The sequence below is a fragment of the Gadus macrocephalus genome, chromosome 23 (assembly GCF_031168955.1).
Source record: "Gadus macrocephalus chromosome 23, ASM3116895v1".
Taxonomy (NCBI): domain Eukaryota; kingdom Metazoa; phylum Chordata; class Actinopteri; order Gadiformes; family Gadidae; genus Gadus; species Gadus macrocephalus.
Window position 1 is genome coordinate 18,076,047 of NC_082404.1, and position 26,373 is coordinate 18,102,419.

Genomic DNA, 26,373 nt, shown 5'->3' on the forward strand with positions numbered 1-26,373 from the left:
AACAACTGTGGTGCCTGTGCCTCGGAGCAGGAACCTGGGTGTGCTACTGGATGACCTGCTGGATGACCTGCTGTCCTTTGCTGCCAACATCACTGTGACCACCAGCTCCTGCAGGTCCATGCTGTCAGTGAGACCTCGTCACTCACCTAGGAGGTGCCAGGGATCGAACTAGCAACCTTCTGGTTACAAGTCAACCCGCTCTACCTCCTGAGCTAAGCCGGCCCCATCCTGTGGACAGCTCCGGTCCATCAATCACATCCAACACGCTCTATGCATGCCTAACAACTTGCTACTCCTTCACCACACGGGGGAACCCAGCAGCCGCTCAACTCAAACCCGATTGTTTGCCGTCCTGGCTCCGCGATGGTGGAACGAGCTCCCCACAGACACCAGGACAGCTGACACCCTCATAGTCCTGGCGCCACCATGGTGGAACGAGCACCACACTGACACCCAACCCGTCTTCCACCACAGGCTGACAACTCGTCTGGTCAGGCTGCATCTTGGCCCAAAATAATAACATTTCTATCCGTCGTTGCACATTGTTGCTTTCGAAGTAGTTTGCCTATTTGATTATTTTGAGTACTATCGTGTACTGGAATTATTTACTTTTTTATTTAATTATTATATTTATTTAATTATTTTATTTACATACAAATATCTATAAAGGTATAGATATATATATATTTATTCATTGTTGTATGCATTCACTGTGAGATGCTTTGGACAAAAACGTCAGCTAAATATAAGTAATGTAATGTAATTTAAACAACACTTTGTCTTACTCCCACCTGTTATCATCTAATGTCGTGCTTTTCTTAAGATGTTAGCCTTTGCGATGGCAGGGCCGTTATTAATGCGGTTTGAGCAGAGCCTTGCTTGGGGTGTGGCGTGATCTCCAAAACAGAGATAAATACTGCGCTTTCTAGTGATGAAAAGCAATTTGTTTTGTTTGGACCTTGCTGCTGCAGGGCAAACACAGAACTCGTAAGTACGGACCGCAGGTTGTCGAAATGACCTGACCGAAAACTTTCATGACTATTAATATGGCCACCGCTGGGCCGAAGCTTGGTCTGCTATTATACCCGACTGAAACTGAAAGACCAAGCAAAGCTTTTATCTGCACTGCTACGCGATGCCGCATACAGAGACCACATTATGACAAATTCACGTTTAAAGGAAACACTGGCGCATGGAAAGAGAGCATCGAGTTAAAAGAAAGGGATGATGGTTGATGGACTTTGGTTTCCTCCTCAGCGTATTGTTTAGTTTGGTCAATGTCTGTCTCGTTGTGAGCAGAAGTTAACCAACATGTCACACACACACACACACACACACACACACACACACACACACACACACACACACACACACACACACACACACACACACACACACACACACACACACACACACACACACACACACCACATGCGCACACAAGCCTTCAAACATAAGCATGCATGCCAAGAGATTAGCTCATTTACGTAACATATATGCACAGAAACAGATTCGGCATACGCATAGAAATACACACGAAGACACATCTAGACAGACGCTCGTATAAACGGATCGGAGTGGAGTAGAAAGGAGAAGGAGGTGAAGAGGATGAGGAGGAAGAGGAGGGTGTCCACTATATCCTCTCCATCAGCCTCGGTCCGAGGGAGGGAAGTAATAACAAGCCCTGCCTCAAAGAAGCATGAGATTGGGTCGAATTTAATGAAAACTCAGAGGGAGTCAAGGCTTTATCCGGCATTAAAGTATATCGTGTCCCTGGAAAAACACAAATCTCACAAATTGTCCATTATCTTATTATTGATTAAGACTCATGCAGATTTTACACAGACTCACTGCTCCTTCGAATACGAGGGGCATCCATTAGAAAATAAGTGTGGATAAAAGGGAAATAAAACAATATAAACTTATACATCTCATCATATAGAAAGCCATCTATTTTCATAATCACTCCGTGTCGGCAGATCAATATTTAATCTCATGGCTACTGATCAAATTGAATGCACTACGACTTGCTTGTTATTTTTTTTGCCGCCGTTGATTCTCGTCCAGCTTCAGGGGGAGAGAAGGGAAGCCAACAGCACAAAATATGAACCACCAAGAAATATCGAGGAGACGTCTACCTTTGCGTCACAGGTGAAATAAAAAAGTCAGACCCCAGCCTTGCGGGGGCGGCGGGTCTTGGAGGGGGGGGGGGGGGGGTGATGATTCACCCTTTGAAGTAAATTTGCCAGCTCTGACATTCTGCTCTCCTCTAAGCTGATTTTAGGATTGGTTGGGGAGAGAGGGAGGGGTGTGGGGGGGTGGGGGTGAGGTGAGGCGGACTGGACGGATCTAGTTTCAGAGAGTGGTCTCGGTTGACCCCCAAAGTGCAGTGTATCTGGTTGTGAAGGGAGCCGCTCTCTCATATCTCCTCCCCGCAGCTGGGAGCGAACGTGCCCCCCCCCCAATCCCCGCGACCGCCCCCCACCCCTCTCGGTTAAGATGTTTACTCCATCTCATCTCCTGGAGCCTGGGTCCCCGCTCGGAATAAGGAACGCTTTGGAAGCGAGATATTGCACCTCCTCAAGTGTTTGCGACGGATACAGGTTCAGCCAAATGTTACGGCGGATTTTAAGGTGACATTTAGGGGTCGGGGGCTGTTGCATGATTCGAAGCGGAAGAGCTGACCACGGACGAAGTCAAAAGTTTATTTCTATTGATCTTGCAAGATTTAGATAAGAGAACGGACGTCCCTGGGAGTAGCTGAATGTAGTAGCACTAGCTTTTACTATTCAGAGATTTAGCAGGCGATTTCAAATCCGAAGCATTTTAAGAGTGAATACAGATACAGGTCGTTAAGGAGCATGTCAGTCAGGGCATCGCTCTTTTAAGAAGACCTACAGCTAGACTGTGTACATTTGGGAATCAATCTGCGCTCTTTTCAGTTAGCAGTCCAACACATCTAAGCCACTACTTTATCCTCATCCTTAGTAGTATTACGTCAATCTCACTGAGAAAAAGTAAATATAATGTACATACAGATTAAATTATTCTGTAGGTAGGTGGACTGAATTAAAACGTGACACCCAGGCCTCCACTTGTGTGTTTATTTACTTCCTTGCGGGGCGCTATGGGCGAAAGCTTGCCCTTCTTCAGCTGCGGGGCTAGCTGGAGGATAGCTTCATTAGCATGTGGCTACATGCTAAGGGGTCCTAAAGGGGAGCAATAAACAGACCCAGGCCAACGGTCGGATCGAACGGAACCGACTAATTAACACACAAATGTACGTCTGCTCATGGTTAGGATGCAGAGCAGGTACGCTTGGCTCAGTAATAACAAGCAGGCGCTGCCTCTCAGCTAACTGGCAGAGGGGTGGGGTTAAGGTAGCATGTAGCCTAGTATCCCGGTGTGTGAGAATACACGTGGACGGAAAATCGTCATGGCGGTCTGATTTTCATCCTCAAGTCGGAAAGGATAAAAGAAAGACGGGGGGAAAAGGTTACTCTCTTAACGTTATGTCAAAGTGGCACAACTTTGACACGTTCGAACACGGCGAATGCTCTGCGTTGCATGTTCTCGGGGGGGGGGGGGGTACAAGGCATACTATAGTTCTGCTCCTTTGAAGCTCTGCAGGGGATCACCGCAGTAAACTGCAGCTTTACTGAGCATCAGGAGGGGTCAGCTTTTTTTTTTCTTTTTCAGCACTCCTCCTGCCCTTATAACAGAAAGCACACAGCGTCCTCCTCCTCCTCCTCCTCCTCAGACCTCTCCTCCACCTTCTGCTTCATCAATCTATTGCACAAAGTAGCGTGCCCCCAGCGGCCTCCTCGTGGGGATTCTCCGATGACCTCCACCTTATCTTCGAGTGTTCCAAGGCCGAGTCCCCTATGTGGGCGCAGCCTCGCTCCTGCTCATCCCCGTTCCCATGGGGACCAGGTGACTTCTTGTTTCCTTCCTTCCTTCCTTCCCCTCCTCCGACGTTGAATCGCACAACAAACAGCGCAGTGATTTCCTGGTCTTTGTTGTTAGGGATGGAGCTCACATACAGGGGAGGTTGAATGGACCCACGGTTAGCTGTCATTGTACTTGCCTTTTGTAGTAGTGCGGATGCTGTATGTTCTCTCCTATAGGGTATTTTAACAATATGCTGTTCCTATCTCTCATCTATAGTTATAGTATAGTGTTTTAACACTGAACTAATGATTGAAGTAATCATCGGAAGGGAAAATGACCCACGCACAATGTCACACACACACACGCACGCACGCACACACACACACACACGCACACACACAAAAAGACACACACTCACACACATAAAAGGTAGATGTGAAAGGGAATGGCGTTTAATTTACATTAAACATTTTCCAGGCACGTGTCAGACGGAGGTAAAAGCTCAGCCTCGGGCCATTGTTTTCATTCTTTTCCTCGTTTTATTATATTGTAGGCTATTTTAATGGTCGATAAAAGAGATGCTAAGTATTTTGGTGCTGGCATTATCGATAAAACCCTTTCAAATAATCTGCAGGACACAGACAAAAGTAAAAAAAAGGCCTGAATTTCATTTTCCTCACCTCATTGAATATTGAACCCATTTTGAACTCGAGCTGAGTAAAATAAACGACATTATCAAACGACATTTGAAATTCTGAATTCCCTTTCATTAGGACGGATCGCAAGACGTCTACAAGATGTAGCATGAAGCGTTTAGATTCCACACTGCAACATCTCCGCTCACACCAAACGAAGCACGTACGCACGGCCATTGATGGAGAGACAGGGAGAGGAAAGGAAGAAGAAACAAACTTGAGCCGTTTAATATTTTAGTATTTCTGAATGAGACATGACCCAATATTTCTTTATCACGTCCCATAAGCCCTACTTCGTATTGATGTACGGTCTGAAAACATGCCAGCGCTCGCGCACACACACACACACGCACACAGACACCCACACTCACACATAGACACACACAGACATACACACGCAGACACACACGTTGATGGGACCCGATAATATGGCATGGACTGCCACAAACATAAAAGCCTTGAGTTCCAAAAATTCTGTCTCAATTTCTGGTAGGGGGGTGGGGTGGGGGGATATGACCCAGCGAGGACAGTAAGGGGGGGGGATCCTCACTCTTTCCTTTGTCACCCTGTTTGATGGTGAGGACCGAGGCTTAAAGTCCGACTCAGCATATTGATAAATAATGGAAAGGCTTTACGTAATTTTCCTGGGCTTCCTGCTCTGCCTCGCTCTCTACATTAGGTGCAGAGAACAGCGGAATACGTGGTTGCTAAGTGAGACTTTAGCAGGAGCGGTCACTTGAGGTTAGAGATCGGCTCCATCTTCAAGAAAGGACCGTTTGAAATTGTCTTGAAAAGTGGAAATTAAATGAGTGCAGATTGTTATGTGAGACGTTCATGTTGAATCGCAAGTTGCTGTAACAATTATACAATCTATATTGGAGGTACAAAAACTAGTTAGTCTACTGGTTGAAGACATCATTAGTGTAGATTAGAGACACACAGGCAGACAGGATAACAACAGATAGCTACACTTTAATACATCTAATAAACAAAGACCTAACAAAGATCTAATAAACAAAGATTTAATGGTTACAGTTTCTAACGAGTTCCACACCGGAGGTGTTCAGCATGGGAGTCCCCCACATGGGAATCAACACTTTACATGCTAAGGTATTGAACCCCTAACCTTGGAATGATAAGGTTATGGGTTCAAAACAGGACCATTGTATCCTCGGAACCAAATGATTCTGGGTAGTCATGTTTATTTATATCCCCCCCCCCCCCCTCCCCCCGTCTAGGCAGGTTGGCCAATCAGGTCAATCACAGCCATTGATCTAAAATAGAGCGGGTTTGATACGATGACTGTACGATCAGGCATTTCCATAAACAACCAAGATCGCCGTCGCTGATGTGTCACACTTGTCATTGCTGTGATTGGTTGTTGGTCTATCCAATCGCATCCAGGGGCATTTTGTCTGCGACCGTTGATTACGCCTCTTGTGACTCGAATATGAACTCAGAGGCTCCAGACAAACACGCCTTTGTGAATTGGTCTGGCGATAAAATGTGCATTAGTCTTGCGGTGTCAGGCTAGGACGATTGTACCCACTTCAACACATAATGACCTGTTCGGAATGATGAATGCTATTTGCATCGTTGTGCATTCTGAATGCGCAATCCAAGTATCTTGTGTGCTTTGAAAAAAAACACAAGCAGCTCAGAAAAAACCTCCTATGAATTTTGCTTGATCTTTGTCGCATTCTCTGGATGTGCAAGCAGGATATTGGGAAAGATATAGTTCAACCAATTCGGTCTCAAAAGTAATGGGATGTCTTTAGAACTTCGTACAAAGATTCAAACACTCACTTCAAACCAACCCACTTTTAAATACTTCTAAATCGTCATCCCGGCCTTCCCGTCACACAGGAAGTAGGACCTGCATGACAGCCAGGTACGAAACCGATGACAAACTCTGAAACTCGCACATAAGGGGAACATATTCCACTTCCATAAATGTCATCGCCGACGTCCAACGCGAAGCCAGGTGGAACACGGGTCACGTCGTCGCTCTGCGAGGAGCCGTTAAAAGCATCTCCTCGCTCCTTCGGTACATGCACTGACGCTGAAGGGACGTCTTACCTCACTGGGTATTTACATGCATACAAACATGTTATTAGCTCAATAATTGTCACCCTCACTTGGAAGGAACTGCGTGGTTGAATCTGTTCATCACCGGTCACTGCAGCAGAATGCTAGCACCAGCTGCTAAAACTAGGGACGGCAGTGATGCCTTTGTATTAACACTTTTCCATACTGATTGAAGATGTAGCCCTTCCATAAATAGAAATCATGCTAATTATGCAACATTATATATTTGACCTTGAATAATTGTATTATTCAAGGTCAAAGTTACCAATCGTAGGCAGCCAAGGCAGAAACTTCTGTACGTAAACATGAATCCATCATTCGTCTAATATGAGTTAATTTTGTTTTGTTCATGGTAAAAACAGCATGCTGCCTATTTAATGCATATTCATGCATATTGCATAGTATTTACTGACAATTGTGCCGTATAATTAGTTAATGACTGCCTTAATGTATTATGCATTAGTCATAGTTTACACTATAATCTTGCTTTCGGTGCAGACCATTTTGGAAATGATGCCGACATCTATCTATAGATGATATCTGAACAATAAATGGCAGACAAAAGGCTTTCGAAATGCTCCATTGAATTGAACAGGGATAAAGTCAAACTAGATGAATTAACCTACACAGAGATCCTACACAGCTGTCTGATAGCCGTACGCAAGGAAAATGTAATGTTTTTCCATACGCATTGATTACATAATACACTTGGGCAGACGTGTTGAGACAAACTGACAAGGGGAGGGAGTGGGGAGAATTCTGCGTTCTTCAAAGAAAGTGTGCTGAATTATTCAATGAAGTTAATGAAAGTTCATGAAAAATGCAAATCTTTCAAACTGCGCCGCCCGTGACAGAAGTATCTCTCACTACAATTGATTGTGTTTTTTTTTTTTTTTGCCCCGTTCCGTTTCAAATAGTTTACGCCTTTCCCCCATGAAGGAAACTCCCTCGAGTTTCTTGTATGAGTTGAAGATTAAGCACGCATAAACTACAGGGCTATATTTGGTTGTCGTATTTGCCCTAACAAAAAACGCAATTTCTAAGTAGGTTATTTTGTCGAGGCATGTGAATGAACATGGATTAGCTATGGGCAATTTCCCAGCATTCCCAGACACAGCCATGTTTTGCCTACATTTTCCCTGCGACGCTCTCGCTTTGGAAAAGGCCCGGTTCTGTGAATGGTATTCTTCTCTGTTGATGTCATGCGTCTGTGTACCAATGCCAACCTCCTTTTCACCCCCCTAAGAGGATTAGCTGTATGAAGGTGAACGTGTCTTTGCTTTCCCAGCTGCTGAAAGATCTCCCGTATATGAGCCATCTGGGCGGCGGATGCATAAGATGGCCCATTTATTAAAGCCGTCCCCTGTGTGTGTCTCTGTGTTTGCAGCAGATATCGGTATCCGGGCCGTTTACAGGGCCAGGTAATGTAGGAGGAATTGTTGCATGATTTTTCAGGATCTTGAGTTCAGATTCAGACATGGGTTGTGCACATTGGACTTGCAAATTTTACATAGGATTCTTTCTTTGGACACTTGGGCATAATCAATTGTCCTTATGTCCTATTTTCAATAACAAAAAATATTAAAGTGCTGCTAATCAAGTCACTAATTGACCCGTATTGATTTGTGCCCTTTATCCAAATGTGACTTTTATTTGGCATAGGGTTTGGAGGAACAATAGTAGGTATTACAGTTAGTAAATCTGCTTGTTGTGATGAATTCATAGACAGATTCAGATTTCAAACTTGAACTACGGTTCAAAGCGTATCGAAGTGACAGGGACAATGGCCCCTACAGATAAATTGAGATTTAAATTTGTATTATTAAAAAAGAGGAACATTACAAACAGAACCGGAAACCGTTTAACATTTCCTTTCAAGTCATACATTTTCCCAAACACTAATTCACGCACGCATGATTGATCGTCGCAATAGCCGTGTGTTAAAAACATTGTGAAGTGAATCTATTCTTCTTTTTTAATCCAGATTCATTTCATTCATTCCCCCGCAAACAAATGAAGTAAAACATCGGTGTACCGTTTTCCGTTGTGTTATATACGGGTTTAATCAACGGTGACGACTAAACAGATTGCTGTGTGTGTGTGTGTGACGCAGCGACACTAATTAAAATCATAAGCACTGCGTAATGAGCAATGTATGGCTTCAGAGGCGTGACTGTGCTAGGGGAGGTGCTCGAGGAGAGGGTCGGCCATTATTCAGCTTATCCGAGACACCCGATAGCTGCCGGAGGAGATGGTAGGTGAGGCCACAGTGAATCCCAAACGGAGATCTCATTAACTTTGTGCAAACTAGCCTGGGCACAGGGTTCATGCATAAAGATGGTGGGGGGGTTATCGTGATATATTGAAGCCAATATTGCCCCTCACAGCATTGGCGTTATGCTAATGTTGACCTGCACAAAACATGGGCTTGTGGTTTCACACAGAGGCTGATATTCAATTTAGTTATTTATGGGTTTCTTATTTTACCGTCCTTCTGTTAAATCTCTTGTTTCCCCTTCGGCGTGCGGACGAGCCGATGAGAAAATCAAATGAAACTGAGAAGAGTAATGAAGAGTAAAAATCATCTGAGCCACTCGTTGGTAGACTATAGAGGCAATCAATAAAGGATGTTTTGATGATTTCCAGCATAGAGCAGACGAGAATATAACAGAATTTAACTAGAAGCTGTCAAATAAACGACGTAGGGATTGTTATTGCCTGGTGAAAGTACCCCGTTTTCAGATGGCCGTTATAATTTCAAGATGATCGTATTGTGATTGAACTTGTTTTTACTGCAAAACGAAAAAATCGTAATTTTCTTCACTGTGACAATCTGTCCCAGATGAAGCCTTTTTGAAATGACTTTGGCTTTGCCGCTTTTTTGTTTCATCATTTCTTTACTCAATCCCATGAAATTCATAGAAACGATAGCAAAATAATCGAAAATAAACCATGAAATTAGTAATATGTAAGATCTGTTTGTTACGGCTGTAAATATGCATATCAAAGCCTTTTAAAACACATTTATACACACCTTTATTTGACCATTGATGTGTCCCTGAGAAGTGGTATAAATTGTCCACACACCCAAATAACGTTGGCTTTTTAACAGGCACAATAGAGTGTTTTGAGGGTGTTTTGACTCCCAGCCTAAACACGCTCTTCCTGCAGTGAATCCTGAATGCTGTTGGTAAGATTTGAGACCTATGTTTAGAATATTAATTCCATAGTCATCCGTCAGATACCAGTGAGTGAGATGTTCTGTGAGAATATCTGTTCTGGTTGATAGATTTGAGACCTCTCTTTCCCCGTTAGGGGAATCGGGGAATCTCTACACTGATTGGTTTGGGGAATCAATCTTGACTATCAATTGCGTGCCCACACACTGTGTCATCATACCTCCATCGTAGCTGAACGCAACACTACTCAGCTCAGGAACAGAGGAAGGAGCAGAGAGGGAGGGGCGTTTATTTTCAAGATCATGCTCTCTTCTGCGTTCTCCATCACAACTTTCAAATGTTACTTACAGCATCTTTTTATTCTACTTTTTATTCATGACAGGAGGTAGAAACGGGAGTGGTTATTATCGGAAACAAATCTCTTCCCGTCGCAACCGCAGATATGTCAGTGTCTCTCTGACTACGGGTTTGAGACCGTGACTCACCTCTGGAACAGAGTTAGAAGTTACAGGCGAACCTGCCGCTCCATGACATTCAGAACTCAGATGTGCTATAATTGTGGGGAGATGGCTTCTCTGATCACCCCACGACGGAGGCAGACGGCGGATTCAAACAGTGAATGCCAATTGCAACTTTGAAGCAATAATAGCGAATAGTGATATGAACTCAATGGCATTTTTCCAAAATCGACGCTCTTTAGTCAACAATTCATGTTGCGTTTTCAATTTTCAAGAGTTTAAGAGAAAGAGAAATTTTGTGAATCATTTATAAAGCGTAGGTTGATGATCTACTTACTATATACAATCTGTTCACCGTGCTTTATTAACAATTTATAATGCAGCAGATAGCCATCACTTTAGATGAGCTCACAGAATCAATCCAGCCTTAACATGAAGTTTATAAATGCTTAGTAAAGGCATTGATAGTCCTCACTTGAGATTTCCTTTAACAAAAAACTTAACTAATGCTTTCTACCCAGCTCACCTAATCATGAATCACAGCATTAGTTGTAGGAATTATGTAAATAGTTACTATTGAGGCATCATGTGTGAACAACGCCTTATAAATGAAGGAATTCACTAAATACTGCTTTAGTAATGCTTCAAAGTTGCAGTTATTCTAAAGTCCGACCCCCTTTTCAAGTTCATTTATTTGTACAGCCCTTAGCGATGTTAGTCTCCGAGGCTGTCCCTGGCCCCTCAGTATACGACAGGCCCTAACCCTAAGCCCTCTATAGGCCAAATACAGCAATATAATATGGGAGGAAACCTTGAGAAGGAGCACAGAAGAGAGTTCCCTCCTTCCTGAGAGCAATAGGTGCCCAATGGACGTATATTGGTAGCATAAAACAAAGCAGAAATGAAGGTTATTTCCTTTATGGTTTTGACCCTAAAACTGATTGGGTGAACAATACTAATAAAACTAAAACATCAAAAAGTTTCAGGCCACTGCTTGTGATTAAATCACACACACACACACACACACACACACACACACACACACACACACACACACACACACACACACACACACACACACACACACATTCTAACATGTGTGTTTTCACAAGTTACCAAACCCCTGAACGAATAAGCAGCCAAAGAGATCCCGAAATAAACCAGTCTCATCAATATTCGCCTAATGACGGCAACAACAAGAACAACAAGCCGAGCACAACGCCATTACCGTCGCCACGGAGACATGCTTCAACGACATATTTAGCACGCACAGGTGATGTATGCGTCTCTGTTGGACGAATCAAAACTCGTTAGGCTACTGTGCCCGGGGCCAGGCAATTTCCTGGCTGGGCTAAGAGTAGCCAGGCCCATCTATTACAACACCTGTGGGAGAGTACACACACACAGAAATAAACGCACACACACACACACACACAAATAACACACCCGTACACACACACACACACACACACACACACACACACACACACACACACACACACACACACACACACACACACACACACACACACACACACACACACACACACACACACACACACCGTACACCCCATTACCGCCATGTCGTTAGCTGCATCACTGCAATTGGAAACACACCGAATTGTTGCCTTGTGTTAATTATTCATTGTTTACAATGGTTACTGGCGGTAACCAATGAGGACAACAGGATTTAGATTGCAACGTTATTGTTATTGTTTGTTTTTCTGTGTCTTGCTTGGGTTTCGCAGAAGAGGGAGTAAGTAAGTGGGACTCTCTAGAAGGGCCTTGTCTGAGATGTAGAAATGGACGAACGGAGAAACAGGGATGTTGTGTTGTCTTGTTAGTCTGAATACTAATGTGTGGACGGTTGTCATGGTGGCGGGCTTTTTGTGTGCAACACCTGGGGCCCGGTCTCAGGCTACCAACCCGAGTCCGATCAATCAATCACTTTAAACAATCACTCAACCGTTCAATAAATCATTCCACACAACACACACATCGTTCCCTCGTCGTCCCCTTGGTTTTGGGTTTGACGAAACGTGTCTTTCAGTGCTGACTCTGCAATATAGATGTTTGGGATGTGATGTAAATCATGAAAGAATGTGTGTCGCCATTGATGCTTTCACTCGCTTTGAAGGTCTCGGATGAACCTCATTGTCTTATCGGTATTTTCTCACTGTTGAGACGACAACGTATACAATGCTACAGTACATAGCATTGTATCTTCCTCTTTTCCAGACTGTCTTAAAGGCGCAAGAGGCAGGGTGACTACCAGCTGAAAGATTCTGGGTTCAAAACCCAATGGCTGCAGTCTACCTGTAGTTATCCTTCCGAAAGATGCCCTTAAACCCAATTCTCTTAATCCTTTGGATAAATTTGGCTATTAGATTCTTCGACAATTTCAAAATTGTTCTACATTTTACTACATCCAAATAAACTTTTCGTGGCGGGGAAAATGATCATAATTAACCATGTATAATTGTATAAGTTAGTATAAGTTAGATGTCAAGTTACCGTGACATCATTATATTTATAAAGAAAAATTAAAATAGTTTTAGAACAGGTTATATAAATGATTCTTCAACATTCTCTTAAAACAGTCAGTATTATTATTGCATCTTATTTCTAGAGGTAGAGAGTTCCATGCAACTGGTGCGTAGTTAGAGAATCTCCTGGCATCTACTTTCGTCTTTGCCGTTCTGGATATCTTCAGCTTGAAGTTGTCACCTGGTATCTTCGATCTGGTGTTGCAAGTGTCTGATGCTACCTCCATCTCAACAAGTTCTTTAAGGTAGCAAGGTGCATTAACATGAACTGTTTTGTTGGTCAGTAGACAGACCTTGAAGAAAATCCTCTGATCTATTGGGAGAATGTGGGATTTCTTGTAGAAGGTCAGTAGTTCTGTCTTGGATTTTATAGATGAAACGTACCGCCCCATTTAGGATGGACTTTAGCTTCTTTAATCTGGTCTTGGGTAAAGAGAGTTACAGTAATCTATTTTAGATATGACTAATTGCTTCACCATCATGAGCTTGATACCTTCGTCAAGATAGCGACCAATGGTTCTCAGGTTCATCATTGTCCAGCTGCATTTCTTCTTCACACTGTTGATCTGTCTTTCCATTTAATGATAATACAATTATTTGTCTGAGAACCAATTAGTCTGTTTTTACTTGATTTACGTGTCCCTTTCTTTCTATGAACACATAACCCATTCTATCCATAATGTAGAAAACAACAACAAACGAAATAAAAACAAATCACCCAATCAAACAAAACACAAACTTTCTCCTTTGAGAGGAACCAATTCATCATCCCACGACAAAAACGGTTAAACACTGCCTCAGCCGTAACCTCAATACGTTGCTCTCTGCGTTTGTTTTCTTAGGAGACCTTGAATTCAATAAAATGTGTCAAACTAAGCTACAGAGAGAGGACTTCATCGCTCACGAGCTAATGATGTTGATCTCTCCCGTTATCCTCATCGTTCCGCCTTCTTTACATCTTTGCATAAATTCCACTGGGTGCCTTGGGATAAGTTTTGAATACAGGGAGATAAAACGATATTGTTGATGCTGGGATGTTCCAACTCCAATGGCAAACGGTGCTGGGATCGATCCATAGTGTCCGGAACATAACTGGTGTCCTTAAACAATCCCTCCTCTCTCCTCAGTGATACGTGTCTGAATTCACAGTAAACCCCTTAGTGGCTAAGTAGAATAGGGTCAGCTCCCGATCAAACCAGTATCCCTCGATGGTATGCAATGCCTGCACAAGCCACACTGACGACTTCCCTCACACCCCGTTTTCCTCTGTGCCCGGTTTGTTTATTCGTCGACGTGTATCGAGTCCGGGAGAACATGCCTCAGTGGCAGAATACATAAACAACTTGCCCTTGGCTTGCAGTGCGGTCAACAATAATCTGCCTCGCCCCCCCCCCCCCCCCCCCCCCCCACCTCCCCATCCTCATCTATTTCCTGCGTTGGTACAGTAACCAGCGGGGGGGGGAGGGAGAAGGGATCGGGGTAGACTTCACGGAATAAATCGCTTTCCAAACAAGACAAATACGGGGTGAATCGGGGTGAAGGTGTTCTGGAGAAGAAAACACCCCCCGATGCAGGTTTATCGGCGAGCCCCATCCCTCTTTTCTTTATTCTGCTTACTTTGTAAGTTCTCACAGAACTTTGTTGTCTCTCCCCGGCACTGTCCGCTTGACATGCTCTCTCTCTTCACCTCTCGCCCGCCAAATGATTATATGGTTATACCAGTCAGACACGGAGTACAGAGTACAAAAACAAGGATCAGCCTCGCTTTCAAGGATGAGAGAGAGAGAGAGAGAGAGAGAGAGAGAGAGAGAGAGAGAGAGAGAGAGAGAGAGAGAGAGAGAGAGAGAGAGAGAGAGAGAGAGAGAGAGAGAGAAAGAAAGAAAGAAAGAAAGAAAGAAAGAAAGAAAGAAAGAAAGAAAGAAAGAAAGAAAGAAAGAAAGAAAGAAAGAAAGAAAGGATACCCTTCTTGATCTTCTCTTGGAAAACCCGCTTAAGGGTTGCACCGTTGGCGATGCCATGAGTGTATCAAGCAGTCGCCGGCGACCACTGAAACAGAAATAAATAAAGAACTCTTTGCGAAGAGCTCAGCGTTCTGTCATTGTGTCTGAAGAGAACCGTACTCCCCTGCCTACCTTGTCACTGAAATAGGGCGACGCCTGCTTGACGCGCTTTGACGTGCGCTGACACAGATTCAGGAGGCATCATAGGGGAGCAGAGCCACGAGAAACCATCCTTCAAACACGCCAGGGCAAAAGAACAGGAAGAAAGAAGTGCGAATACCGTTGAAAGTTTATCGTCTCTGTGAGGCTGTTGCGTAACCGACTTTTTGTTTTTGGACGGTTGTCATCACTGTCAGCCATTGGTTGGCACTTTGCAGTTCATTGGACAGTGGCCAGTGGTTTCATCTTTTTTTTTTTTACCGCTGCTGGAAGAGTTTGGGTTCATTGGAGGGCTTGTCAGTAATCTGAGATGATTATTGGATGTCGGTGTCAATCAATGTCGGATTTATGGATGCCTTTTTGGCTGATTCCTTGACTATGACAGAGGGTGATAGCTTATTGGTTGAATGTTGGCAGTAAATGTATCGTATTGGTCGACTGGTGTCATGTTGTTGTTTTTTTATTGGAGGAGTGTTGACAGTTGGTTTCAGTTGACTTAATCTCTATTGATTGAATCGCCCTTTCTGGAAACTCGTGCCAGCCCTTCTCAGCCGTCACTGACAACGCAGTGGTCATATTTCGGTTGTCATGTTGTTGCATGACACCAATACAATAGTGAGATGCCATGAAGAACTAGGATGAATGTTGCAGCAGAAATACGATTCTTATCGCCTTGAAATGGGAGAAAGGCCTTTACCAACACTGTTTACCAACACTATTCATGTTCAGTCAATGCTGGTATTAATAGCAGGCTGAACATGTAGCCCCATACCTTCATGATCGTTTCGTGGTTTGTTTGTCCAACATGGTAACGGTCATCCTTATCTTTGCCGTTTACTCAGGTTTTTAAGACAAGTCAATCACGTTTCTGACTTTGCCGGAACACTTGTTCTCTGTGTGTGTATTGATTCACTCATTCACGTGATACTACTACTAAAGAGTATTTTCTTGGGTAAGAGGATTACATAAAGCCTACGGCGAACTTGACCACAGTCTTTTTTTAAACCTTTTATAGCGTCTCTACCTAACATTCTCTCTCCGGCTTTCAGAGGACGGTTCTGTCAACGCAGTCGGCGATAAACACTTGGACTTGAGCCATCACATTCCAACGCGACTCCAATGACGCTTTTTTATCTTATTATTGTTTCTCAAGAGCAAATAAATCCCGATATTAATGGCACAAACGCCATTTGGGCCACATCTTTTCAATTGTGGAATTCTTCAAAGTCTGCATTGTGGCGGCGGTTATGTCCTGAGGTGGCGAGAGATACAGGGGTGTGAAACAGGGATTGTGTTGGAGGAGGAGGAGGAGGAGGATAAGAAGGTGGTGGAGGAGACCGAGGGTGGGCAGGGGGTAGGAGACGCTGCTGGTCATGGATGGCCTCCCTGATCTCCATATCTCCACGCCACAGCCGCGTTCTCAGGGGTTACCTCGTCTGACTGGCGATGTTTTTTGCCTGATTTTGCCGGCGTCGTGTGCAAAATCCACACACACACACACACACACACACACACACTAGTATGTAGACAAGGAACGTGCTAGATATCTCAGGGAAAACTAATCTCCTCGCCTCTGTCCACACCCAACGTTGCCCCTTGTGGCGGGGGGTGGGGGCGCGGTGTATACTAAACATGTGCATATGCAGAAAGATAACGAGAGGCTGGTCAGAGCATGGATTAATTTGCGTTGCAGAAAGCAGGGATTGTTTAACCTGTTTCAGTTTATTCTGAGCGGGATTCAGAGCATTTTTCTCGACTATCTTTAATGTAATTGACATCCCGGATAATTGTTGAACAGTTTGGAGGAGAGGACCAGATAGAGAAAAATAAAGTGACTCTTTAAAAGAAGAGACAAGATGAACATTATGTGAGTTACATAATGCTGGGAAAGAGTGAAGAAAGCTTTTGGGAAACAGTTTTCCACAATATTTGTCATCACATATGAATATGTAGTGCATGAAAGAAACTGCACATTATATATATATATATATATATATATATAGTGGCAACCCGGCCCGACACAGCGGCCCTGGGAGCCCAGGGGGCAGGTGGTGCAGGCGGTCTACCACCCTTCTCCCCCAGAGGGCGCCAGGGACCGCAAGGGGAAACACCTGCGATGGAGGAGGGCGATCAGACGCAGGTGAGTGGTATGAAAATGGAAGCGGAGACTGTCTAACGAGAGAACGTGCGGGTCCAGCATAGGATCGCGGACCGGACCGAGAATCGCTTCCCGGACGGACCACTGCACCAGAGACCCGTCCCCGAGGAGGCCGACGGGCCACACGGACGGATCGCCGCATCCCAAGACCGGGACAAGAACGCGTGAGAGAGAGAAATGGCGCGTTTTCACTGCAGGGTGCGGTACGGTTCGGTTCGCAAAGGTGCGGTACGGTTTGCGTTTCCACCGCCAAAAGTGGGAGTGACCCGGACTCAGTCGTACTCGTTTTGACCTCGTCTACAGTACTCCTCCGTTGGGGTACTGAGACACCTGATAGGGTGCCGGAAAATTCACGCTACACACCCCCTCCATTGATTGGTCGACAGAATCGTAACTTCCGGGCGACGTGGGGATAAAAACAAACAAACAGTAGACTCGAGGTATTATTCTTTACAATGAACATGTCGCGTAAAACGCTGTTGCTGGACGACTTCCATGGTAGCTCTTGGTTTAATGTGTCGCGTTCAACTTTTCCATTGTTTTTATTGAGCAGGCTACACTGTTTCGCGCTGCTATGATGTCACAATGTTTACGTAGCTGCCGTGGTGATCGACATCCGGCCTACCATAAAGGGTACTGCCGGCGGTGGAAACGCGACCTCGGAACTGAGCTGGGCTATACCGCCCCCCTCCCTACCGGACTGAGGCGTACCGCACCCTGCAGTGGAAACGCGGCAAAAGAGAGGACCGGAACGTCCACAGAGGCTCACGGAGCCCAGACTTTGATTTATAGTTCTGCCGGGATGGGAGATTCCCCCTTTTGTGTAATTTACATTGAATAAGTGCGCCGTTTTCGCAACAGAGACGTGTACTGATGGGGGGGGAGACGGGGCACGACGGAACCGGGTTACCACTCTAGATTGTGGCATCCCGCCCCATAAACCTCGGCCCGGGCGGGTCCGAGGTGAGGTGGTGGACGGCGTATACCGCCGCCACCCACCGACCGGCGACAGAGAGCACCACTGCTCTCTCCCCAATCAGCGTGATTGGGGGACACCTGTTGGACGGAGCAGGAGCCATCTTAAAAGGGCCACGAGGACAGACAGAAGGGACCGGGAACCACGGAGAGCAAGGAAGCCCAAGGGACGACGACACGTTAGAGGCTCACGGAGACCCTAAGTCTATCTTGTATATGGACCCTGTATACCCCGGTTTCCTGTTAATAAATGCCGAGTACGGCTTGAACCCCGACTATTCGACTCGTTCATACCTGGAACCCGCACCAACGAGTACCGGGTTACCACAAGATATATATATATTACACACACACACACACACACACACACACACACACACACACACACACACACACACACACACACACACACACACACACACACACACACACGTGTGTGTGTATATGTATACACTAAATATATGTACAAATACAGATTGATATTTTTCAGACTGTGGTAGCCATACAACTCTCACAGACTACTCTACTCTACTCGACTAAAGTGGCCAATTGTTCCGCTAACCAGAAGCGTCCTGCTGCTTCCTGCCCCCCAGAAACAGTCGAGCAACACGCTTCTAATCAGTGAACAAAGAAGGGAGACGGGTAATGACTTTTCTCATTTTCTCTCGGCTAGTCTCCTTTTTCGGCAGCCGAAACGCTTTTGGCAAAGTCATTAGTGTTTTTCTTTTTGCTGTTTTATGTTCAGCCAACTATTTGAACAGCATTATTTTAAGCATCCAAGATTCACGTGTGTGGAATGCTGCTTGAGACAATATCACATTGAATGAATAAATATGGCTGGGAAATACATATATTAGGCTATAAATAAACAAATATGTAGATTAATCAATATATTGAAACAAATAAATACATTTTAAGTTAATTTATTTAATGCCACATTTATTAAAAAATTCAGTCTTTATTTATTTAATAACATCTATTTCATAATGCCACATCTTCTATATTCAAATGAGTGGGGTGTGTTTATTTCAGACCAAAGAAACAGCACTGAGTCACTGAATATACAGCAGCACTAAATATATGAGAAGCGGTACTGTTCCGGTAGATGGAAGGACATTACTGAGACAGGGCTTGTGTATATAAGGTGGACAACCGGTTGTGCGGACAATATTGAAGACACTGAGGGGTCCTTAGTTACCATGTTATTCTCAGCAGATCAATTGATCAACATGGTTTATCAGGGGATACTATTTAGCCCATATTGAAGACTTTTTAGTACCATGTATTTGTGTTGTCTGGTCTATCAACCCCTAGAAATCGCTGATCCTTTGCTCTGAGAAAACCACGCCCCATTTATTTGAATATAACAGATGGAAATGCGGCATTATGAATTGAATGTTGCATTATGAAATAAATGTTGCAGTTAATATATGAATGGTAATACTTTCAATAACAATTTATTCATTTATTTCAGTTTATTGACAAATTTATATATTTATATTTATTTATTGTCTCATTTGTTTATTATGTAATTTTCATTAAATATCGACTAAGATGGCATTCAAAACACGTGAATTACCATGAAAAATTATGCTAATCTTAAACCCTGTCTAGACCTGAGATAAATACATTTTTTCAGGGTCAAAAAGTAATACAATCAACTAATACATTCCAAATTTTATTTACCTTTCGCTATTATTTAACCAAAAATACAAGCCTGCCGAATCAACATTAATAAATTTGGCTAGAAGCATTGAAAAGAAATATGCCAACTTCAGAAGTTGTTTTGTATTCGAACACTTCAAAACCTCCAACCACATTACAGGGTACACACAGAGCCCTATGTCGGCAGAGTAGACAACGCTGCAGAAGCGACATTGAAATCTCTGAGACCCTTAAAAACACTTCACAATGGATGGCTTTCATACCTTAAATTCACCCAAACAAACACACAAACACAACCACGTACACACACTTGCACACAAATACACACACACACCTCTCAAGGCGCAGCAGGCGGCTGGTAAGACCTGCCTCTGTCACAGGGCCTCTGAGCAGCACCTCCTGACCTTGGCTGTTGCTGTTCTGCCGGAGGTGATTGAACCGGCAGCTTCAAAACACCTCATGTTTTATTATTGAGATTTCAAGAGAACAGAAAGACGGAGAGTGAAATGGGAAAGAAAGGACCAAGGAAAATACGGATCAAAGTTGACCAGGAATCATCAGGACAGAATATATTGTTCAGAAAATAATATTAAAAACGTGACATAATAACTGAAAACAAAGACATATCAGGAGGGTAAAGGGGAAACATGATGGGTACCCTGCCCTCGTGGGAATGGAGATCACTCATGTTTTAGATGGATGACCTTCTCACTGAGAGAGAAATCTTCGAAAAACAAATCAATAAACCAAAGAAACAAAACAAAACTGGATGCAAACAACAATTTTAATAGTAAATCAACAAAAGCTCTCCCTCTCTCTCGCAAGAGGACAGAATGTGTCAAAATAAGAGCCCTATTTGATCATCTCTAAATAGTTATTAATTAATGTAAGAATAACGAATTTTCGATGTTTAACCTCTCATTATTATTCAATCATGCATGGGAAATTACACCACAGAGGGGATGCATATTAATTAGGAATTTCCATATTCATGTCCAGCCCAGCAGTTTGCTTCATCGAAATACAATACAGAAATCACATCCCACTTATTTATTTATTTGCGAAATCATGACAAAAAATATAACACCAGAATGCCTTCATCACAGCAAAAAGAAAATCGATTAAAAGATTGACGATTACTATAATCAAGTTGTCTGAGCGAGCGATTCAGCGCTGTCGCGAAGACCGTTGATGCCGGAGCACAGCTTGACATCGCTTAGCGTCCCGTCGCTACTACCACCAGAGAGAGAGAGGCAGAGAGAGAGAGAGAGGCAGAGAGAGAGGCAGAGAGAGAGAGGCAGAGAGGCAGAGAGGCAGAGAGGCAGAGAGAGAGAGAGAGAGAGAGAGAGAGAGAGAGAGACGCAGAGATTATCTCAGACCAAAGAAACAGCAGTGAGTCACTGAACATCCAGCAGCACTAAATATATGAGAAGCTGCAAATGTTCTTGTGGATGGAAGGACACTACTGAGACAGGGCCTGTGAATATAAGGTGGACAACCTGCTGTGTGGACAGTAGTGAAGACAAAGAGGGGTTCTCAGTTACCATGCTATTCTCAGCAGATCAAATTGATCAACATGGTTTATCAGGGGATACTATTCAGCCCCATATTGAAGACTTTTTAGTATCATTCAGGCAGATACGTGATCTTCAAGATGTGGACATGGATTTACACCACACTGATTTAACACCACAGTGGTGAGGCATATTAATTCAGAATTTCCATATTCATGTCCAGTGAGAGAGAGAGAGAGAGAGCGAGAGAACGAGAGAGAGAGAGTGAGCGAGAGAACGAGAGCTCGGGCTTTCAGGACTTATCTGCGCCTAAATTTAGGTCTGCATTTTCTTAAGTAGGTCGCCATGACACAGGCTTTAGTCAGTGAAATATTTGGGAACGTTTGGATTATATCCGTCATGTTTATTATTATAAACACACATATGATTTTGACCAACATCGGTTTACAATGTAGACCTTGATCATTGGAGGTAACGAGTCCACTAACTAGTCTAGCAGGAATTACATCATTCATAGTATCCTGGCACCTGCAACAATTATTTTTGAGGTGCAATGGCAGGAATTATACCTTATTTTTCCAATAGGAAAAAAAAAGCCCAAAGCACACAGAATTCTACTTAGCGCGACCGAAAAGAAAAATGGATGGTTTAATTTTAACAGAGCGTGAATGTATCGGAGAAGTATTTTTGAGCTCACTTTATGTCAACTACAAATAAACAGAAATTGGAAAACCTTATTTTGCGTCGGCCCCAATAGCTTCACCTGATTAGACAGGGTGAGTGTCTTTCACGGGAGATCAGAGTCTTCCTATATTTGGTTTCTTGGTGTCTGTCACGTGCAAGTAAACAAGGGTTTGGATCGTTTTTATACCCTACCTCAAGTTTAATGAACATTCATTTTACTGTAGATGGTAAGCCAGTTATGGTTCTTGGCTCTTGACGAGAATAGCTGACAAAAGTACTTTCTGTTGTAGGCTGAGGATTCCCTCCCCCCCCCCCCCCCCCCCCCCTCTGTTTTTACACAAACTCCGCTGCACTGTACACATGAACATTTGTTTGATATCTAAACCGCCAGGTTTGTATCTGTCATTTATGTTTGGCTTCTGATTCTGTAGCTGTCATCCCTCAGCTGTCAGGCTATTATTTTGAGCTTTGGCAAACGTCGCCTACCGTCACACGATTCCTCTTCGGTTTGATACCACAGCTGTAAGGCGGGGCATACAACTAGTTTAATTTGTTTTTCTGTTTTCCATCAAAAAGGAACAGCAGGAAAGTACAATTTAATCACCTTTTCAGAAAATACATGTGTAAATTTGTGTTTCACTCAGAGAAGGGTGAATAAAACAGAAAACATAAAAAAATACATCTAAATAATTAGATTTTTAATTGATTCAGGTTTCATCAATAAAAAACAAATCTAATTTACAACGGGAAATGCATCCAAACGTCTTAGGCACCGTGAAGTGGCCACCCGAGTATACTTCTACGCCCATGTTCTCCCCATCGCACAGCAGAGAATAAACCAATTACCGGTACGTTGCAGTTAGTCGTAAAAGAAAAATATAACACATAATCTCCAAAAAAAAACAACATAATATGAACAACAACTTGAGGCCCTTATTCCGACCTGCGCTGTTCACTCAAATTATGAAAAATGACTCCGATCTTCCTTGGAGGACGATCGCTACGGGGACAGTGGAAGGGGCCCGCAGATAAACAAACCTAATTGCTCCGTGTGGAAAGAACCCGGAACACAGACGGCGGGGGAGTGAGAAGAGCGGCGAACGCTGCGTTTCCTCGTCGCCGGTTGCTTTGGATGGGAGATACTCGTGTTGCTGTGTTTTTGTTTTCAGACCTCTTCCAGGGGCCAGAGACTGACTGTGAGTCTCTGTCTGGGACTAATAACGTATTGTGGCATCCCGCCACGGGGTCCTCGGCCTGGACGGGCCCGGGGTACCGTGGAGGACGGGGTGTACCACCCCCACCCACCAGCCGGCGATGGAGAGCAGCCCTTTCGGCACCCCAATCAGGGTGATTGGGGGACACCTGGCCGAAAGCACGGGAGCCATTTTAAAAGGAGGCACAGTACAGCACAGCACGGGTCGGGTGCAGGAAGGAAGGGCTCGTGGCAGCGAGAGAGCCTAGAGGCCCACGGAGGCCCTAGAGACCGCGTCTCCTTCATTGTTCGTTTGATCGTTTAAGTTGACTGTTAATAAATGCCTGCCATGGCTAAAACCCGAAGGCCAAGCGAGTTTTGTACGTGGATTCCGGCTCAACCGAGCACCGGGATACCACACTTGGTGGAGAATGCAGGCAACATGAAGGTCCCACTACGGCTCCCCGGTACAGACGCCGCCGCCGCAAGGGACGCCGCCGCCGCCGCAAGGGACGCCGCCGCAGCCGCAAGGGACGTCGCCGCCGCCGCCAGAGACGTCGCCGCCGCCGCCAGAGACGTCGCCGCCGCCGCCAGAGACGTCGCCGCCGCCGCCAGAGACGTCGCCGCTGCCAGAGACGTCGCCGCTGCCGCAAGAAACGTCGCCGCCGCCGAAAGGGACGTCGCCGCCGCCGCAAGGGACGTCGCCGGCGCAAGGGACGCCACTGCCGCCGGCGCAAGGGACGCCGCCGCCGCCGGCGGAAGGGACGCCGCCGCCGCCGCAGCGCGCGACGAGGCCGCAGCGCGAGACCGGGACATGACAGTGCCGTCTGCCTACGCGGACGTGGGGACGGGCCGGCCCTGCATGCTGGCGACATGTTGGGCAAAGGAAGCGTCTGGGTGCCCAACCGTACCTGCGAGAGTCATGTCCAAACAGACGCAGGCCATAGTGGACACTGGCAGCATGGTCACCCTCCTCCGGCCCGACCTGGCGGGGGGAAGGGAAGGGTCACCAATGGAGGTGACATGGGGACACACGAACTTACGAGACCTGCCACGTGGTCGTCCGGACACCACAGGGGGTGTTCACGGCTAGGGCAGGGGTCGTGCCACACCTCCCGGAGCCGTTCCTAATTGGGAGGGACTGCCCGATTCTCCGTCGGCTTTGGGACCTGGCACTAGAGTCCCGGGGCAGGAGAGATGCGGTTGCCGCCGCGACAGGAGAGGCAGCCGCCGCTGGCGCAGCCGGAGACGAGGCGGCGGGAGACGAGGCGGCGGGAGACGAGGCGGCGGGAGACGAGGCTGCCGGAGACGAGGCTGCCGGAGACGAGGCTGCCGGAGACTACGCAGCCGACGCCCTGTCACGGCGAGATACCATCCTGGGCGGGTCCCTCGGCTACCTGGGGCTTGGACAAAGGGTGGAGGAGTGTGGCATCCCGCCACGTGGTCCTCGGCCTGGACGGGCCCGGGGTACCGTGGAGGACGGGGTGTACCACCCCCACCCACCAGCCGGCGATGGAGAGCAGCCCTTTCGGCACCCCAATCAGGGTGATTGGGGGACACCTGGCCGAAAGCACGGGAGCCATTTTAAAAGGAGGCACAGTACAGCACAGCACGGGTCGGGTGCAGGAAGGAAGGGCTCGTGGCAGCGAGAGAGCCTAGAGGCCCACGGAGGCCCTAGAGACCGCGTCTCCTTCATTGTTCGTTTGATCGTTTAAGTTGACTGTTAATAAATGCCTGCCATGGCTAAAACCCGAAGGCCAAGCGAGTTGATTCCGGCTCAACCGAGCACCGGGATACCACAGTATGTTTTAACTTATGGCGTAAACCTGCTGTGTCCATGGATTTGTGGAGAAGTGGAGTCTCTTTTTCTTAAGAGACTCATTTTGTGTTTCCTTTATAGATTTATTCATTATCTATAGTCACTCTTACATGGATTGTTTTTTTTCTGGCATGTTTGCGTTTCTTTTCTTGAAGTGAATCGGAGCAACACACCTGCACCTTGTTTTTGTTGAGTGCTGTGAGACCGTGCTAACAGTGGCTAGCACTGCTGCCTCCCACCTAGATGGTCTTGGGTTGGAACCCTGGGGAGGGGGCACGATTCTGTGGGAAGTATTTTCTTCCCGCGTTCACAATGCGCCAAAAGCAGAATTCACTTCACTGAAGAAATTGTACATGCATATATTCTTCATAACCTGTGCAATGAAACAAACATTCTTATACATAACATGTTTAATGAACCATAAATATTCTTCTACTTAACATATTGTAGCATCGGCCAAGAAGTACAGAGTGAAGCTTTAGTAACCGTAGTTCTGCGCCCCAGCAGACTAACTTTATTAAAAATTAACGTTATACATGGAAAATGGCTCATCCAACAAACGAACACGTCATTCGCGGTGATGGTGGCGGCAATGATTAACACATGTTAATGCTCAACAACACACAACCAGTTAACAACCCCAACCCATCAAGCCCACTTATCCAAAAAATTACAAAGGACGACAAATGCCCTTTGTTGAGCAGGCAACACGAATTCCCAAAATCCCCTGCGCGAACCCGGAAGAGTCGCCACAATATTCAATAAAACAAACATTCTTCTACCTAACATGTGCAACGAAACATAAATATTCTTCTGCGTAAGATGAATGCCACAACTCAGAGCAGTTGCCAGTGAGCTGCTAAGAGGACTTTCCTTTTCGTCTATTTTATCGTGACCTCTCCTTACCTGTGGAGATACCTTTAACTTTTAAAGACAACAATGTAATCTTTGCGCTGCCTAGACCTTTTCTTCACCTGAAGTCTGCATCTATCACTGCCAGCTGACGTGGCAGAAGGAGAATGTTTGTCCAATGTAAAAAGAAGAGCGCAAATAAATGATCTAGTCCCGGTGAGGGGCATCTCCGTGGAAACCAAACATGCTGATGTGATTTTGGAAGAATAACTTTGTCCCGTAAATTATGTAGAGTATAACCTCTGAGATCATGGGACGTGTTCAGGGGATGGTGTCGACCTGTTGGCTACCACTCTGGGGACTCCAGTTCAAGACTTCTCATTTTTATGCAATGTGCCTCCCCCCCAAAAATAAATTAATAAAACTCTGGACCTTGGTGATCATAACCGAAAGCCCCCTCCTCTCAACCAACAAGTCGTCGTGAAGGAAGTGGTTGGA